Source organism: Spermophilus citellus, assembly GCF_964194105.1.
Source record: "Spermophilus citellus genome assembly, chromosome: 19".
NCBI classification, from domain to species: Eukaryota; Metazoa; Chordata; class Mammalia; order Rodentia; family Sciuridae; genus Spermophilus; species Spermophilus citellus.
Genome location: NC_138201.1, coordinates 96,216 through 109,304, shown reverse-complemented (window position 1 = coordinate 109,304; position 13,089 = coordinate 96,216). Strand labels below are relative to the sequence as shown.

General features: G+C 40.8%; 1 pseudogene across 1 annotated transcript; it reads right to left on the bottom strand.

The window, feature by feature from the left end:
* Positions 1–7,741: 7,741 nt before the first annotated feature.
* LOC308638610 (vomeronasal type-1 receptor 48-like) lies at positions 7,742–8,662 on the bottom strand (annotated as a pseudogene). Its single transcript has one exon. The product of its transcript is annotated as a vomeronasal type-1 receptor 48-like (transcript).
* Positions 8,663–13,089: the final 4,427 nt, after the last annotated feature.

Genomic DNA, 13,089 nt, shown 5'->3' with positions numbered 1-13,089 from the left:
GCGGGGGCGGGGAGAGCAGGGTGACGGCGACATCCTGGAGATGGACAGGTGGACAATAGTCAATACTCCGTGTCGCAGGCTCCGCCCTGGACAGTGAGGACACAGGTGAAGACCCCTGGCCAGGAGTCCCCGTGTCCCCGCCTGTTCCTGGTCTGGCCCGAGAGTCCAGGCGCTGAGCAAGCGTCGGACACTAGGTGGCACCAGAGCTGCGAAGGCGCCAAACAGGCGCGGGCTTCTTTGGGTCCCTGATGTCCTGACACCCTCCATGGGGACGTTTCCACTGCTGAGTTGTCACACTGTCACTCAGCTCCCCTGAGACCCTCCTAACTGAGATAAAGGCCTCCTTCAGGAGATGGCCCTCGCCGCCTTCTGCAGTTGCGTCCCCATGAGTCCCCCAAACTTCCAAGGACATCTATCAACCTGTCCTACCTGGTGCTTGTTTTCTGCGTTTAGTATCATTTCCCCCATTAGAAGTGCTGAGCTGCGCATTGGACACGAGGTGGTGCCAGAGCTGCATGTAAACTCTCCCTGAAGCCACAGCCTTGGGCTCTGTGCTCATCAGCCTGGTTCCTGGAAAGCCTTCAGGATTCCTCTAAAGAGCAGCAACTAGTTTTAGTGTAACTCAGTGAATTTGATGGCATGGGATGAATTTTCACGCCAGGAAAGGGAGGATTATTACACTCTGCCCAGAGTGTTTTGGGTCCATCTTCTTGGAAAGCAAAATACACAATTAGATCCCCAAGTGGATGAGGGTCTTAATTCAGCCTTGACCTCTCCCTACAACTGTCATTACTGGGAGGCTTCTGGAATCCCTGCCAATGTTGGAGGCATTTTCTTCTCTTTTTTGGAGTTCTGATTTTCATAAGCCATGAAATAGAATTCAATCAGAATCATCCCCACCTGATGAGTTCCATTAGTGTTCTACTGAACTAATACTACATAAAGATCAAGTAATGTGCTCTGGTTTCTAGAAAAAGTTTCACTTCAAATGCATGAACCTTGAATTGCTTGCTATCTGAGAAGAAATCATAAAATAAAATTGCATCAAAAATCATAATAGTGGATGACACCTTTTTTTTTCTTTATTTCTTGTAGGGGGTGGGGGGAATTGGGGATTGTACCCACAAATGCTTAACCACTGACCCACATATCCAGCCATTTTTTCTGTATTTTATTTTGAGACAAGGTCTTTGTAAGTTGGTGAGACTGGGTTTGGACTTGTAATTTTCCTGCCTCAGCTTCCCTGAGCTGCAGGGATTACAGGTTTACAAGGGCCCACCTGGCTTACTGCTTTTAAAAAAATACATTTTAAAATATACCTATAAAGTATACATTTGTGGCATGTAAGGTATTTATATACAATCAATCACTTGCTTCTATAAAGCTTTCGTTTTGCAAGATACCTCTGAGAGTATCATAGGGAAAATGCCTATAAGTCTTGCTGGGTTTTTCCACAAACCTCAGGCCCAAAGAAATCTGTGGGACCTGAAAGTTCCTTTTAGGAGTATCTCCTGCAGGGTTTTGTCTTTTGAAAATGCCTCAGTTTCTTCATTTGGAAAATGGGGCTCATGATCTCTGCTTCGTGGTGTTGGGAGAATTCAGCCAGATGTTGGTAGGGTACAGCTATCTTCCTTAGAAGGCCCCTTAGGTGCTGAACCCATAGAACATGTGCTGTCAATCCCTCATCCCCTCTTAGAGTCTGTGGCAGTGAGATTGAATGGGACATTTATATGAAGAACATCATGGGGACTTTAATAGGAATTAAAGATCCTTGCATTGGATCTGTAGAGTGCTTTCAGTAGTATGGTGTTTTAACAATATGAATTCTGCTTATCCAAGAACGTGGGAGGTCTTGCCCTCTTCTGAGGTCTTCTACAATTTAGGGAGGAGGGTCAGAAAAAAGAAAGACAGTCACATGAACCTGACCTGACTTTGCTCTGCACATATATGAATACACCACAGTAAATCTCCACATCATGGACAAATACAGGGCTGCAACCTAACTAGAATAAGACCTATTCCGTGGTTGTATAAATATGTCAAAGTAGACGCTATTGTCATGTATAATTTAAAAGAACAAATAAAATAAATATGAGCCAGACACAGTGGCATACACATGTATCTCAGCAGTTCAGGAGGCTGAGGCTGGAGGATCCTGAGTTCAAAGCCAGCCTCCGCAAGAGGGAGGCCCTAAGCAACTCAGTGAGACCCTGTGTCTAAATAAAACACAAAATAAGGCTGGGGATGGGGCTTGGGGGTTCAGTGCTCCTGAGTTCAACCCCCGCTACCCCCCAAAAATAATTAATTAATAAGAAGTGTGCATAAGCTGTAAATATTCAAACCTTTGCATAATTATAGATTCAAAACTAAAAGAAAAAAATGGGAATAAGAGGTAGAAGAAATAATTGACTAAGTTTTTTTTACAAGCTTGATGAAAGAATATTAACCAAAAAACTGGAAGTAATCCTATATGAAAATATCATCAAAATGAATGGAAATCCTCTTGCTGAGACCAGGTTAAGAATTATACAAAATTTCTTGTAAACTTAAAAAGCTGTAAGTATAGTTTCTGTTTCAGAATATTGACATCACCAATATTTTTAAATAAGTCTCCAGGAGTTCAGAGAGAATAGAGAATGTTTTTTTAAGTAAAGAAATGGGGGACAGGCATAGTGGTGCACACCTGTAACCCCAGCAAAAATCCTGAGATCCCAAAAATATAAGATTAATGGACATAAATATTATTTTCCCAAGTTTTAGGAACTTGTATTCCTGGATATTTTGTCACCAGGAATGGGAAACAACCACAACCTTTTCTCTATAAATAAACTTGCAACCTCACTGTCATGCACCTAAGTGGTTGAGTACAGGATCAGGACTGACTCTATTCGCTTGTAATTTGTGAAATTAGTTATGGACAAGAAATGCTTCGTGAGAAAAATCCTAGCAGATGTTTTGCAGTAATGCAGGGTCACCCTGTGTAAGCTGAGGTTTTGATATAGAACCCAATTTTCTTCTAAGGTCTTTGAGACTTGGAAAAATTGCAGAGTACAGAGTCACGTATAACCATAGTATTTCTAATTGAATTATGATATACACAAATGACAATGTCACTTTGCATTTAAAATGCCTGAAAGCAGGAGGTTGTCTTAAAAGCAGAGGTCGCCCTCCAAAATCAGCACATCAGGTGCCCTAGAGGACAGTGAGAGCACATTGCTTCCCGAGACCCTGGGACCCAGAAGACAACAAGACCATGTCTTTTTTTAAAAAAAAATTAAATTTGTTTTAATTAGTTACACATGAAGTAGGATGCATTTAAGCACTTTGCTATATCCTACATAGATGGGATACATTTTTTCTCATTTTTTCTGAGTGTACATGTTGCAGAATCGTATTGGCCGTGCAATCACGTATATACATACATTAATAATGTGGGTTTCATTCTACTATCTGTCTACCCCCACATCCCCTCCGTATCTTAAAAGTGTAAACAAAAACAAATAAACAACTCTTTCCCTCCGAATGTTATACATGAAGACCGAATCATTTTTCAAAAATAGAGTTGAAAATGACGTTTTTCAGATACGGAAACCTGGATGTATTCATACACAGGGCATACGCAAATAGAATATGTCCAGGATCCAGATGAATCAAAACACGAGTTGTCCAGGATTCAGATAAATGAGAAATGATGGCAACCTGGACCTTTGGATCGAAAGGAAGAATCAAATGCATGATCAATGCCCAGGAGAACCCAAGACACTATGTTTGATCTGCGTGGCAAAGAATGGCAGCAGATATGGGTCCATCCATCCCTTCTTCTCATATCCCGTTCTTTATTGGACTTTGCTTACAAAACACAAGTACAATGGTGATATTTATCAGAATTTCTCGAGGGCCGTGACAGGCATCCAACCAGGCACAGGGCACCTTCCACAGTCATGGTGACCTTTCCTTTCACATCATCGCCCTCCTGACTACTGTGACAGGACACCTCGTGGTGGCTCTGATTGGCATTTCCTTGAGAATTGATGTATGTTGAGCATCTTTTCATTGCTCACTGGCCACACATGTGTTTTTGCTTGGTTGGGATATCTATTTATATCTTATGCTATTTCTAATGAGGTTATTATTTTTTTTACTAAGTTCTGAGTTTTTAACAAAGATTAATTTTTTGTGGTTCTGGGGACTGAACCCAGGGCCTTGTACTTGCAAGGCAAACACTCTACCAACTGAGCTCCATCCCCAGCCCCAAACGTTGAAAATCAACTTCTTTCCTGATATATGATCTGAAAATGTAGTCTTCGTCCTGTATATTGTCTGTTGACAGCTGATTGTTCACCTTTCTGTATAGAAGATTTGTAGTTTCATGTCATCATATTGCTGACTTTGTTGCTTGTACTTTGGTGTGATATCCTAGAAATGGTTTCCTATTCCAATGTCATGACGATTTCCAACTGTTTTTTTTTTTGGGGGGGGGAGGGCAGGTTCACAGATTCAGGTCTCACACCTACATCTTCAATCCATCTCGACTTGATCCTTGTGTGTGCCTTAGGACAAGGGTCCATCATTTTCTTTTGCATACAAATATCTGTTGACAAGACTATCCATACTACATTGGCTATATATGGCAGGGCTTTGAAAGATATCTCCATGACATTGTATGAGGACGTTTATCAAGACACCACATTCTGTTCCACTAGTATATAGGTTTACTATTATGTAACTATACCATAATATTTTTTTTTCTTTTTTCCTTTTTTATTTATTTTGTATGTAGGTGTGTTTTTCAAGTGTTGGTGATGAACCCAGTGCATGCTAGGCAAGTGCTACATCTCCAAGTTCCATCCCCAACCCTAACACACTGTTTTAATTACTATAGCTTCATAATATATTTAAAATTTTAGTGTGGTTCCATTAGTTGTTTATCACGGTTGATTTACCTATTCAGGGTCTCGTATGCTCACATATGGATTTTAGCTACATCATTTCCTATTTCTGTAAAATTTCCTCCTGAAATTTAGATAGGGATTGCATCTGAACTGATCTGTACATAACTCTGATAGCATGGACATTTTGATATTGATTCCTCACATCATGAATACGATGCATGGTTCCTCTGATTCATGTTTGCTTTAATTTCTTGCATAATTTTATTTTTCTGGGTACAAGTGTTTTCCTTCCCTGGTCAAGTTTATGCCTCGGTATTTTGCTCTTTATAATGGTTTATTGTGGGGATTGTCCTCTGAGTTTTCATTTCACATATTTTGTAGCAATTGTAAAGAAACAAAACAGAATTCTTGGGATGTTGCCTTTGTGTTCTGCTGAATACCTGTCAGAATCCTGAAAGGAATTCTGTGGGATCTTTAGTGTTTATACATATGTGAACACATCACTCATGAGACATTGTCTCTCCTTCCTTGGAATTTGTATGCTATTGGGTACCCCTATAATTAATCCGCATGTACTGAGTCACCTGTGACCCATGGATAAACCCCAGGCCTTCACCATGGATGATGCTTTCAATGTGTTGAATATGGAGGACATCAAGATGGTTTGGTGCTAATTGTTCAATATGTAGCCCTCCATCATGAAGTCCCGTGTCTCTGGGCTCCTTTTTGGAGAGGTGGGGTGTCTTGTGTTACTGGTTCACTCTCCTCCATCAATAGTTGCTCTGTTCCAGTTTCCAACCTCAGTGTTCCGAGGTTGTGTGTGTCTAGGGTTCTCTTTTTCAATCTGGTTGTGAATGGAAATGTGTTGCTTCACACCTCTGTGACATTCTCCTGATGCACCCCCAAGTTCTAGTAGGTGGTACTTTGATCCTCGTTTTGCTCAAGGAAATTTCTAATGTCACTTGTGAGTTCTCCGTGTGTGACTGGTTAAACTGTGTTGTTTAATTTCCACGTAGTTAGGATTGACAGTTTTCAGTCTTTAATTTTATCTTCACTCTATGGTGCTTGTTGATATACTTGATAGGATATCAGTGTCCTTAAGATCGAGGAGGCTTGTTTGTGACCTGGTGTGTTTCCTTTTGTGAGCGCTGCTCTGAGCATATCAGAGTAGTGTATTCTGCCCTTGCTGGGATGTTCTGCATGTCTCTTGGGTCCTTTTGTTCTGGTTTACAGCTACACCTTGATGTGCAGTGTTAAGTTTGTGTTGCTGTTATTGTGATCTCAGCCGCCCAATATCAATTGATTGAGGAGTTTCATTGATTCAGACTTAACACCTATTCATAATAACTTAAACAGCCACTTTGTTCTGTTTTATAATCTTTCAGACACCTTTCTCCTCTTTTCTATGTTCCTTTTCTGATTTTTAAAATGTTTAATCTAATATTCTTTGCTTCCTTTACTACTTACATTTTTTAATAAAGACATTTGATTTGAGAGTATTTTAAATTTGGCTAATTTTTCCAATTAAATAGAATATGTGACAAGTGCATAATTTTTGCAGCACTGCTGTCATGATTGGTAAACTTCCACGTGTGACTTACTGTCTAAACCTGGTGTTTTGACCACATGCACGTTTCACCCAGGAAAGGAGCTACCCACTTCGATGCTTAACGTCTTTGGAAGGCTGAGCAGCACAGAGTGGTGCCTAAAAGCATCCACATGGAGAACACATCTCCTGGGAGAGGCTGAGATCAAAAGTGAGCTTCTCAAAACCAATCTTCAAATCACTGAGACAAATCAGCTCCGATGTTTCAAAGCTCACCAAATGACACTGCAGCACGTTTAGAGTCTTATCCCTCACTTTATAGTTTCAGAAAGAATGTTTTCCACAACTGAGTTGATAATTAAAAACACTTTTATGAGGATAAAATATATATATAATAAACATTCTGACCATTTTTCAGCATTCAGTCAAGTGGCCTGGAATCTATTCACATTATTGCACAACAGTCACCACCACCCACGTCACCACTCACGACCTAACTGAATAGAGGTTCTCCACGTACCAAGGGACAGCTCCCCACTGCCCCCTTTTCTTGGTCTCTGGGACGTCCTTGCTCCATCACTCTGCCCACTCCAACTCCCACCGTTTTAAAGTACATTTATACAATGTTTGTTCTTTTGCGACTAAACCGGCTTCACTGAGTAGAGTAACTTGGGGACTCAGCTATGCAGCCCCATGCTCCAGAATATTTTCCATTATAAGGCCATTGCGTATTGTTTACATATTCTTATGGTTGTAGATGTTGAGTTGTTTTTAAGTTTAAATATTTAAAGCATGGTTTTAGGAGCAGTGATGTGGACATGACTATTTGACTCCCTGCATGTAAAATGTGTGTGTGTGCGCCTATGAGTGTGTATTGTGTGTGTGCTGGATCATGTGATATTTCATGGTAGAATATGTTTACAAATGTAGTTTGGGAAAATACAGATAATGGAGATGATGCAATATTTGAGAAGCATTGTAACTCTTGTGTATCTAAAAAGAGTTTGGAATAACCCAGGTTATGACAAGTGACATCCAACTCACAGGCCCCTATTAAGGATCCAGTGAGAAACATGACATCCCCATAATATTTCACAGAGTCACATGGTTTGGCTTTCTTTGATATAATTGTCATCCACGTATGTCCAAGTGTATGGTTTAACAGAGGAAGTGAGACTTTGCATTGCATTTAAACCAAAGACTCTACACACTCTGTCAAGATAAATCACTCCAAATTCAGCACAGTTTCTCACCTTAACAGAACTTATCCACCACTGGCTACTGCAATGTTTACTGTCTTCTCTCACATATATCTGAAAATACTAATTATACATTTTTCAGTACAAATAAAAACCAAAGGGCTGAACGAGGCATAGCTATGGGCCACGAGGATCTGGAAACAGTAAAATTATGGATTATCCTTCAGTGTGATTTTTGCATAGGAGACAACGGTGTCCAAGATGGACATGACCACGAAGCAACTCATGAGCAGCAGGATTGTCTTGGTGGCCCTCAGTTCTGAGGATGATACTGGAGACAGGCTGGTGCTGTGGAGACGCTGGGATTGCCTCTTGTGCCTGCACAGGAGAGCCACCATGTATCCACTGGAGAGGGCCATTATTCCTATAAAGGAAACTTCCCTGAAGGTCAGCAGGGTGGACCAGCTGTGCTGGAGGAAGAAGGTGATGGGAGTGAAGGAGCAGGATTCTGTGACGTACATAAAGTTGTCTGAGTTCCAATTGGAGGTAGCAGCAATGGAGATGAAGATGAATAGTTGGCTACTGAAGGATGAATAGATGACCCACAGGAAGAGAAGGAAACACAGGTTGTGACGTGAGGATTTATGTTTGAACTTTGCCAAGCAGGAGCTCCTGGGGCTGAGGGTGATGGCTTTCAGGACACTCAGCAGGCAGGTGGCACAGATGGAGAACCCCCTCATCAACCTGTACAGGTAGATGACAAATTTACACGTCAGGTCATCCCACCTTCCCCCCTGAGGTACAAAAATGTCCGAAGCTGTGAAACCATTGATGAGCAGAATTACCAGGTGGATTAGGACCAGGAGACCAATGGGCAGGTCAGTGGCCTTAGGTCTGTGCCCAGTAATGTGCAAGGAGTTGTGGATGAGAAGAAGAAGGGCGTTGGCCATGACCCCAATGCCAATCACTGTGTACACAGTGTTTCTTATGTGAATATTACTGTACAGTCTGTTTGCTTTGTTCATCTTACGGGGGAAAAATATTGTGACCACAATAACACACAAAAAAATGTCTTTTTTTGCAAATCTGACCTCCTTCATCAATCTCAAATGAACACCACTTCCATGAAAAAAGAAGATTCATCCAACTGTATTTTTATTCCACATGAAAATTCATTTCTGATGCCGGGCACAGTGGCGTCTGCCTGAAATCCCAATGACCCAAGAAGTTGAGGCAGGAGGATCACAAGAGTGAAGCCAGTCTGGACGTCTTAGTGAGACCCTGTTTCAAAATACAGAGTCAAAAGGACCAGGTGTAACTTGCTGCTGGTGCACTTACCCACCAAGCATCACCCAGCACAGAATTAAAAAAAAAAAAAAACTGTTCTATTCACACCCTGGAGAATGCATCTCCATGCACCACCTTTTCTCAGTACCTTCTAATCTCACTGGAACCTCCAAGTGGCATACATATTGATACTTCAGTTTTCTTGTACATTAAGAATTGTCAGCCAGGTGCCATGGTGCACACATGTAATCCCAATGGCTCGGGAGGCTGAGATGGGAAAATGGCAGGTTCAATGCTAATATTAGCAAATTAGCAAGGACCTAAGCAACTTCCTAAGACCCTGTCTCAAAGTGAAAAATTGAAAAAGCCAGTGATTTTTTTTTTAAATGGGGCCATGTCATGGCTCAAAAGAAGTGCCATCTGTCTTAGAATATATTTCCTTCCTATTACCTCATTACTGAGATTGTCTGTGACAAGACAGAATCTTACTTGATTTTCCATTTCCTGATCTTGTATGTCAGGTGCATAATAGGAGGTCTACGAGTTGGGCTAAATTTCAGTGGGTGTTAATTGCAAGAGACTGGAAGCGAGACTCTCCCAAACAAAAGTGCCCACACACTGGACCTGCATGGAATTACTTCATGTCAGCACCATGTTAACTCTGGCTTATTTCCCACCAGACCAAATGTTTGTTATATATAAACAAGAAAATGTTGGTGTGACCTGTGATGTCGGACTGGTTGAAGTTGCGAGTCGGAGCTGCCATTTACCATAACTCCTTCTTTAGCACCCTGGGATGCTGAGGTCCAGTCATCTCAGCTGTCCACATAAAGAGTCCTGTTATGTGAATCCTGCAGAGACTATGTGGGAAAAAGTAGAGTGTGCCTACAAACCTTGGAAGTGTTCATGGCACATAATGAACTCTCTAGAAATGTTGGCTTCTGATTTTATTATCATACAATTTTTCATGCACATGACTTGGGAGAATCAATGCAGTTCTTTTAATAACAGATCAGCTGTGTCCCTGCCTGAAAAGAAAGAGTAGAAAGAAATTACCACAGGACGTGGGGGTGCATGCCTGAAATCCCAGCAGGTCAGGAGCCTGAGGCAGGAGGATGTGAGTTTAAAGCCAGCCTCAGCCACTTACACAGGCTCTAAGCAACTCAGCAAGACCCTGTGTCTAAATAAAATATATAAATAGTGTGGAGATTTGGCTCAGTGGTTAATTGCTCCTGTGTTCAAATTCCAGTTTAAAAAAATAGAAAAACCAACATAGTAGAACATTTGTGCAATCCTATTCTGAGGACTTGAAACTTTATGTCTGTCCTTGGAATCCTCTGAGGTGGCTATATATGTCATATTTTTGTTCATCCTCTAGCCAGAATAACTAGCCTATGTTAGTACATTCTGGAAATATTACCAAGAGCATAGTTTTTTTTTCCTTCTCAACACTTTACAATCAGAGTAGTAAATAGATCTACATTTAAAACAGACTAGGGGGCTGGGAATGTGGCTCAGGAGGTAGCGCGCTCGCCTGGCATGCGTGCGGCCCGGGTTCAATCCTCAGCACCACATACCAACAAAGATGTTTTGTCCGCCGAGAACTAAAAAATAAAATATTAAAAATTCTCTCTCTCTCTCTCTCTCTCTCTCTCTCTCTCTCTCTCTCTCTCCTCTCTCACTCTCACTCTCTCTTTAAAAAAATAAATAAATAAAAAAATAAAACAGACTAGGTGCTGTTTTAAAACAGAGTTGGTGTTTTAAGGTTTTAATTAAAGGACATGTGTCCAGCCCATTCTTGAAAGATGAGCTCTAAGATATTATCTCTATTACAAGTTCAAGGTGACATTTTTCTGGAATCAAATGCCCAAGACTGAAATTTATGCTGGAGAATTTGTTGAATGATCTGCTGGAACAACATTTCTTGTAGAGTGTGTGCAATGCTTTTTGGGTTTTGTACATGAGTAAGAACATGCAGTGTTTGTCTAAAAAAGAAATCCTCTACACCATTAGGGAAAAAGTCCTTCTTTTCCCAAATGTGGTGATCAGGAAAAATAAAATTTTATTCTTTCACTTATTCAGTATATTCAGGTTTGCTACCATGACAAGTCCATAAATGACACTAGGAAAATCTTCCACAAGGCACACATGATCACAGGCACAAATGATATTCCCTTACATCTTTATACATAAAATTACTTACATCTGTTCTTATAACAACTGTTTCATGTAGGTAACATATATTCTGATAAAGCTTTAAAGAATAAATTAAACGTCTGTTTAAGTATAATCATTTTTGTACAACACTTTAAAATAAAAATTTTAAATTTTAGTTCTAAAATTGTGTTCTCTTATGCCATTTGTGTGAAATGAAGACTTTGCTATCGTTTTGTTTAATTCATGTTAAAACATGTGCAAGACAAGCACACAGCATTGTAAAACTTTCAGTAACATGTTTAAATCACTTCAAATCAGAGCATTCAAGGACATGATTTTCAGTCTTACTTCAAAATATATACTTGTGCAAACATGAAAGTTTTAGAAAAAGTAGTAATTAGAAGAATTCAGGAGTTTTCAAAGATATTCGGAAATTAAGACCTCAGTTTATACATGTTTTAAAATGACCAGAAAGTCTTATTTGTCTGAAGGCAAAACTTCACAGTAGCAGCATGAAAAATGAGTCTCCTTTCTCCAGAGCATTAAGGAGAGTGAGCAAACACTTTCAACAACTAAAATGGTGTACACCCAACAGCAATTATGTATTTCTGAATATATCCAGCTGTGACCAAAGCATTTATTTTTCCTACCAAGAATTGAACCCAGGAGTCCTCAACCACTGATACACAGCCCAAGTCCCCCTCCCTCATTTTTATTTTGAGACAGGGTCTCACTAAGTTGCCCAGGGCCTTGCTAATTTTCTGAGGTTGCCTTTGAATTCACAACCCTCCTGCCTCAGCCTCTGAGACCCTGGGATTACCGTGCCCATCCTCCATCTAAATTTCAGATCACATCATAATGTATCAGCAAATCATTCATCCAATAGAGAAAACTGATTCACTTAAATATCATACAATATGTAAGTGACTTTAAAACATACGTAGCTACATCTGTGTTAATAGCTCATTGACATTAGAATGCGTTCTAGTGAATAAGAATGAACCTTTTATAAAAATGAGCTAAAAGAAATTGTCCAGCATTTCCTCTCCCAGCCATTGCTCCTGCCACTCACACCTGACTAGCACAGAAGAGTCCAGAGGTTCAGGACCAGGATGAAACTTTCTGCTTCCCTGCAGGGTAATGAAGAAGCCTCCTAACCTGTGGCTCTTAGGAATGTGATGGTATTTGGTTAACACGCTGTTCAAGGAAAACTATCTTAGAAAGACTGCACCTTTCATAGAGAGGGACATAAGTCACAGGAGAAGTAACATGGTCCGGGTGCAGTGGTGCACACCTGTAATCCCAGCAGTTTGGGAGGCTGAGAGAGAAGGATCACAAGTTTGAGGCCAGCCTCAGAAATGTAAAGAGGCCCTAAGCACCTTAGGGAGACCGTGTCTCTAAATACATGTGAAAAGTTCCGGGGTTGTGGTTCAAGGGTCAAGCACTCCTGGGTTCCACCCCTGGTACCAGAATAATAATAATACCAGCAGCAATAAAGGAGCACACTTTGATTCACAGTTGCCACATAGTTCAACTTTACCATGGTTCCCTTCGCTAAAGTAAGATGGACAAGTGATATCTGGGAGGAGGACTCATCCTGATTTAAGTGGGTTAGGATCTCAGGAAAAATTGGGCAGGAAGTTCTTCTCTGTGGCAGAGATCTAGCTGGGGAAACTTAGAAGAGCACTAAGGAGAAACAGCTTGCACATCAGGGAGGGCACAGCCACCAACATCCAGGTGCCATGCTGGGTGCAGAGCCACTGTGCCATATATAAGCTACAGGATCAAGGAGGAGAAAATCCTGGAGAATACTTGGGTGAATAAATGGCAGCTATTTCTGGAAAATAAGGCTTAAAATAACCCATTGTTTCTGTAACTTGGAAGAATTTAAGTAGAGCTCAGGGTGTATTTAAGCCAACATGAGGTAGATTGGGGTCTACATTTTCTTCCAGAAGGCACAGGGTCTCTGGTTTAATACCTAAGTTCTTGATCTACTTAGAGTTGGGTT